The 7,189-nt window shown below is 43.7% G+C and overlaps 1 pseudogene; it reads left to right on the top strand.

The window, feature by feature from the left end:
* Window positions 1-2,469, top strand: LOC123997336 (annotated as a pseudogene).
* Window positions 2,470-7,189: the final 4,720 nt, after the last annotated feature.

Here is a 7,189-nt window from a genome sequence, read left to right as displayed (position 1 = left end):
ATGCACCAGATAAGGCAGGAGTTAAGAACAGTTCAATGAGGCGAGTGAAGTAGAAAGACCAGCCTTGTCAGAACTACGGAACATCCTCAGGGCCTTTCAGAGAGCTGAGTGGCATAGAAGGCACAGGAAAAAGAGGGCAAGGAAGCAGGCTGCCTTTTAGCAAATCTCTTTGGATTCACCGAACAGCTGCTAGGTCAGACGCACAGTGGTCACCTTACCTGCTCCCAAGATGAGATCAACAACCATCTCTGCAGCACGTACAGCAACGCAATCAGAGAGAAAGATCTGGAGCAATGCAAGGCTTTGATAAATCTACCAGTACCAACTACAGAGTTAAACAAGAAGGAGCCCTGCTGGAAGGATGCACATGAGGTTGTCAAGAGGACAAGAGCATCCTGAAGGTGACCTGGAGGAGGGGCTAAGTCTCTCAACAGTGGAGATGTGCAGAAGGAGTATGGATTCTGAAGGTGGAGAACTCGAAGAACATCAACCATTTCAGAACCATCTCGCTGCTCAGTGTTAAAGGAAATATATTATTCAGCATTGGGGCCAGCCTTCTGACAGACGACATCCTGAAGAACTCCTACATCAGTCCGGAAAGAAGGGATCCTGGAGGTGCCAGGATGACTGGAGCACACAGGTGTGGTCAAGCAGATAATCAGGGAAGCCCGGGAGAACAGAAGATACCTTGTACTGTGGCTAGACCTCACAAATGCCAAAGGCTTCATACCCTACATCCCAGACAAGATCAGGGATCTCATACTGAATTACTACAACAGTTTCCGTTTGAGTGTCACCTTTGCGTCCACAATATTGGAATGGCACAGACCTGGGAATGGAATCATCACAGGCTGCACCATTTCAGTGATCCTGTTCGCCCTTGCCATGTCAGCGGAGGTGGAATGTTGAGGCCTGCTGACCAAGTCTGGCATGCGACAACAGAGTCTTCATGGACGACCTGACTGTGACAACAACATCCATCCTAGGGAGTAGATGGATTCTGCAGGGGTTGGGGAAGCTTGCCACTTGAACTTCAAGTTTGACAGGAGCCTGGGGGATACAGCATCCATCAAGACATCCAACCAGGAGCTGGAAGTGCGGTTGGCTACAGTGGACATGTCAGGTTTACCTGGCAAGACCTGGATATATCAACATGGTGTCCTCCCACGGATCCTCTGACCCCTCCTGGTTTACAAGGTCCTGATTTCTACAGTTAAGTGCTTTGAAGGAAGGTTCAGTAGCTACCTCTGCAAATGGCTGGGATTATCTTGAAGCCTGAGCAGCATTGCCCTGTACAGTCACAAGAACAAACTGAAGCTACCCATCAGCAGCCTGAATGAGGAATTCATGGTGACTCATACAAGGGAGGTGCTGCAATACAGGGATTCAAGCAACCCGAAAGTATCCTAGGCAGGTATAGAGGTGAGGACAGGAAGGAAGTGGAGGGCTCAGGATGCAGTAGAGCATGCTGAGTCACGGCTATGGCACAGTGTGCTGGTGGGTAAGGTGACTCTGGGAAGAGCTGAACTTGGTAGCATTGCAACACCACACTATGACCAGGCACAGGGGAAAGACAGGCGGAAGCTGGTTGCGATGGAAGTGTGAGCAACAGTCGAGGAGGAGGGAGCCAGCAGGATGGTAGGAATGCGGCAATAAGGCAACAAGATGGGAGAAAATGGTGGAAAGCACATGGTCCGAGCTTTGGAAGGCCGAGCCCTATCGCATCAAGTTCTACGATGTCCTGAAAAAGAAAAGGAGAGCCGCAGACTCTAGGAGCTCAGATGCAATAATTCAATAAACAGTCCAGCTGTCTTCATCAGGGTAGGGTATAATCTGCAATTTCCTACCAAGCCCATCTAACCTGTTCTGCTGTGACAGGGTCGATTCACAATCATGCTCTCTGCCTAAAGAGAGGAGGACATCCATCCTCAACTGCTGCTCAAAAGCCCCAGGCGAGGGTCACTACCGCTGGTGCCACAACCTGGTGTTTAAAGCCTTTGTGGAAATCATCTTCAGTGGGATCAGCCACTGCAAGCGCCTCGGACAAGCTAAGTAGGGAAAAGCCAACACCAGCTACCAGAACATCCACAGGTCTTTTCGCAACAGCTCAAGACTGGGAGCTGAAAGTCAACCTGGGAAAACAGTTCAAGTTCCCTGACATCATCACAGCAAGAACACTGAGGCCAGAGGTGCTGCTTTCTGAAACATTCAAGCAGGTCATCTTAATGGAGCTCATTGTCCCTTGGGAGGACCGCATTGAGGAGGCAAATGAAAGAAAATAGGCCGAAGTATGAGGACCTGGTGGAGCAGTACCAAAGAGCAAGTTCTGAGTCTGTCGAAGTGGGATGCAGAAGGTTCGTAGGTCAATCCTTCTACAGGGCATTATGACTACTAGGCACCACAGGGAGGAAGGCCATCAAGACAGTGGAAGCAATGCTTTGGCTGTTAATTGTTCATTATCCATGTTAACCATGTTACATTTCAGAAATGTCAACTTCAATGGGGTAGGGACGTCACAAGGATTTTGGATAGCACAGAGCTGTGCTAGTGTGCAGGTGTTATCTGCTCTGATAAACCGAATCTAAAAAGAGGGCAATAAACACAGGTTTTGCAAACAGGTTTTGCCTAGATGGTTAGTTTGTCAGAAAGGATTTTTCATAGCAGGTTAGGAGAACTTACCCCGTAGGCTCAGATAATAAATGTAGCAGGTTTGGAGAATTAGGTTAGATTTGGGAAAAAGGTTAGGGTTAGCTAAAATGAAAAAATAATCAACTTTTGACATCAATTTGATAAACTGTATCCCATCTAGCAATGACCATGCGAAAGTGAGTAGTTTATGTTGAAAACAACGGGCATCCATCTTGGACATTGTCTCTAGTAAATTTATAAGCTAAGTGCACTCTGCTCCTAAAATAAATACTAATTTTACCCTCTTCATGTAAAAATTAAAAACTGCCATTGGGTAAAGTATAAGCCTAGACCTGAAAATATATTCACTATATACAAAATGTATTAGCTAAAACTATTATAACTATTGTAGTTTGTAGTTCATGACTAATTTTTTTGTCTATAATTGTCGGTTATACGGCTGGCTATATGTTTATTGTGCCAGCCCTACTTGTGCAGATATTTAATAACAAATAGGCAATACCAGTTGCTTCTATGATTTTCCAAAAGTTATGTCACTGTTTTAGAAGTATATTACCAAAGTGATCTATTGTACAGTACATCAGGACTAAACCTTGCATTGGGTAGGTTATCCTTTGGAACCAGGGTTGATAATAATTTACTTATCCTGGAAGCAGTCTATGGAAAAGGTATGACAGCAATCCATGATTTGGTTTAGTTTCCCTGGCAGTTTGCACATGCAAACGTTAGCATTTGTGGCACAAATTCCATACAAGTCATGTATGCAATGTTCCCTCACATTTTTCCGGCACTGAGCAAATTTAAGGTCTGCAGTGCACAAACTTGAAAGTTGTGAAAAGTCAGTGCAACTTCGAGCATGCGTTTACTGTGAACACAGAGGCTGTACCCACTTTAAGTTACAGTCTAAACAGTGGCCATGTCGGCTACTGTGGCTATTTGATCATAATGTAGGCCTACCAGAGTGGGCTACTTAATTTATTTGATTTATTTCACCTTTATTTAACCAGGTAGGCAAGTTGAGAACAAGTTCTCATTTACAAGATAAAGCCAAGCAGTTTGACACATACAACAACACAGAGTTACACATGGAGTAAAACAAACATACAGTCAATAATACAGTAGAAAAATAAGTCTATATATGATGTGAGCAAATGAGGTGAGATAAAGGAGGTAAAGGCAAAAAAAGGCCATGGTGGCGAAGTAAATACAATATAGCAAGTAAAACACTGGAATGGTAGATTTGCAGTGGAAGAATGTGCAAAGTAGAAATAAAAATAATGGGGTGCAAAGGAGCAAAATAAAGAAATAAAGACAGTAGGGAAAGAGGTAGTTTGGGCTAAATTATAGATGTGCTATGTACAGGTGCAGTCATCTGTGAGCTGCTCTGACAGCTGCTGCTTAAAGCTAGTGAGGGAGATAAGTGTTTCCAGTTTCAGAGATTTTTGTAGTTCTTTCCAGTCGTTGGCAGCAGAGAACTGGAAGGAGAGGCGGCCAAAGGAAGAATTGGTTTTGGGGGTGACCAGAGAGGTATACCTGCTGGAGCGCGTGCTACAGGTGGTGATGCTATGGTGACCAGCGAGCTGAGATAAGGGGGATTTTACCTAGCAGGGTCTTGTAGATGACCAGGAGCCAGTGGGTTTGGCGACGAGTATGAAGCTAGGGCCAGCCAACGAGAGAGTACAGTTCACAGTGGGTAGTATATGGGGCTTTGGTGACAAAACGGATGGCACTGTGATAGACTGCATCCAATTTATTGAGTAGGGTATTGGAGGCTATTTTGTAAATGACATCGCCGAAGTCGAGGATTGGTAGGATGGTCAGTTTTACAAGGGTATGTTTGGCAGCATGAGTGAAGGATGAGTGAAGGATGATTTGTTGCGAAATAGGAAGCCAATTCTAGATTTAACTTTGGATTGGAGAGGTTTGATGTGAGTCTGGAAGGAGAGTTTACAGTCTAACCAGACACCTAGGTATTTGTAGTTGTCCACATATTCTAAGTCAGAACCGTCCAGAGTAGTGATGCTGGACGGGCGGGCAGGTGGAGGCAGCGATCGGTTGAAAAGCATGCATTTAGTTTTACTTGTATTTAAGAGCAGTTGGAGGCTACGGAAGGAGAGTTGTATGGCATTGAACATATTGTATAACATTTTTACATAGAAATAGCTGTTCTGCCGTTAAGCCCACAGCAGCAGCCAATGAGTGGTGTTCAATGTCGGCCTACATTCCATGAGACTTTTGAGAAAAAAAACATGCAGGGCTTGACATTAACCTGTTTATCCACTTGTACTTCAGACAAGGTGACTGAAAATGTTGCTGTGTTGTTTGATGCAAGAAACCACTTTACAAAATAAAATGTATTATTATTCCCATACCACTATTACAGAGAATCAGATAAATTATGCTACCCTCTTCCTATTGGCTACTTAGCTTATTCAACCCTGTCCCAAAACACAACACTGCCCCTTCAAGACAAAAAAAGCTCATTACCTGACTCGCTTTTCAAAGATGCCAAGAAATGTACACGTTTGTCCTCTTGTAGGAAGCAATCACTCCCCTATTGCTGTCAACAAATAAATATAACCGGGCTAAAAACTCATTAACTAGCAAAGGATATGAACAAAATATGCACACGTGGCTCTCACTTTGATCTCAAAACAAGCACATCTACTCATGACCGCTCATGCTATAAACACAGTCCAGTTCAAAGTAAATGGCACAGATCCATATACATTGCCTTGGGGTCTGAAAACTGTCCTATTACTTTTTCCACATTTTGCAACGTTACAGCCTTGTTCTAAAATTGATTACATTTTCCCTCATCAATCTACACACAATACCCCATAATGACGAAGCATAAAAACAGGTTTTTAGACATATCACATTTACATAAATATTCAGACCCTTTAGTCAGTACTTTGTTGAAGCACCTTAGGCAGTAATTATAGCCTCAAGTCTTATTGGTATGATGCTTCAAGCTTGGCACGCCTGTATTTGGGGAGTTTCTCCCATTCTTCTCTGCAGATCCTCTCAGAGCTCCAAGTCCAGGCTCTGGCTGGGCCATTTAAGGACAGTCAGAGACTTGCCCCGAAGCCACTCCTGGCTGTGTGCTTAAGGTAGTTGTTGCTCTGTTCATCTTTCCCTCGATCCTGACTAGTCTCCCAGTCCCTGCCACTGAAAAACATCCCCACAGCATTATGCTGCCACCACAGTGCTTCACCGTAGGGATGGTGCCAGGTTTACTCCAGATATGATACTCGGCATTCAGTCCAAAGAGTTCAATCTTGGTTTCATCAGACCAGAGAATCTTGTTTCTCATAGTCAGAGTCCTTCGGGTGCCTTTTGGCAAACTCCAAGCAGGCTGTCATGTGCCTTACTGAGGAGTGGCTTTCATCTGGCCACTACCATAAAGGCCTGATTGGTGGAGTGCTGCAGAGATGGCTGTCCTTCTGGAAGGGTCTCCCATCTCCACAGAGGAACTCCGGAACTCTGTCAGAGTGACCCTCAGGTTCTTGGTTACCTCCCTGAACAAGGACCTTCTCTCCCGATTGCTCAGTTTGATCCGGGCAGCCAGATCTAGGAAGAGTCTTGGTGGTTCCAAACGTCTTCAGTTTAAGAATGATGGAGGCCACTGTGTTCGTTGGGACCTTCAATGCTGCAGATTTTTTGTTGTTGTACCCTTCCCCATGTCTGTGCCTCAACAATCCTGTCTCAGAGCTCAGCAGACAATTCCTTTGACTTCATGGCTTGGTTTTTGTTCTGACATGCACTGTCAACTGTGGGACTTTATATAGACAGGTGTGCGGCTTTCTAAATCATGTCCAATCAATTGAATTTACCACAGATGGACTTCAATCAAATTGTAGAAACATCTCAAGGATGATCAATTGAAACAGTATACACCTGAGCTCAATTTCGAGTTTCATAGCAAAGGGCCTGTATACTTATGTAAATAAAATGTGCAAAAATGTTGAAAAACCTGTTTCCACTTTGTCATTGTGAGGTATTGTGTGTAGATCAATGAGGAAAACATGTATTTAATCCATTTTTAGAAGAAAGCTGCAACGTAACAAAATGTGGAAAATGTCTGAATACTTTCTAAATGCACTGTATGTTCATACTGAATCTATAAATTCAACATATTAGGCTCCATTTGTGCAATAAGGTCAATTATGTCGTGGCATTTTAAGAATCATTTTTTCACATCAATCAACAGCAGTTTGGCAAATATGGATTTCTCACAATCAAAAAATTCCTTGTGGACAGATGTGAGCTGTTTCCAGTTCATTCCTGAATCCCACTCCCTTATTTCCTACAAAGGACATGCCATCCTCTCTACTTCATCTAAAAATTAGGTAGCTGTTTATGTCAGTCTTCCATGATATTCTTACCAATTGGTTGATTATTTACTGTAACAACCGATTCAAATTCAAAATTAATTTGCTTAATGTTTCCACCCACGCCCTGGGATAGCTGACTCGTATTCGACCAGGAAAACGTCAATCCAAATCCTCCGAACTGTCATTGGCTATAATCCAACACA

The sequence above is a fragment of the Oncorhynchus gorbuscha genome, linkage group LG15 (genome assembly GCF_021184085.1).
Source record: "Oncorhynchus gorbuscha isolate QuinsamMale2020 ecotype Even-year linkage group LG15, OgorEven_v1.0, whole genome shotgun sequence".
In the NCBI taxonomy this organism is placed as follows: Eukaryota; Metazoa; Chordata; class Actinopteri; order Salmoniformes; family Salmonidae; genus Oncorhynchus; species Oncorhynchus gorbuscha.
Note: the sequence above shows the minus strand (reverse complement) of the source record. Positions and strands in the feature narration are given on the sequence as shown.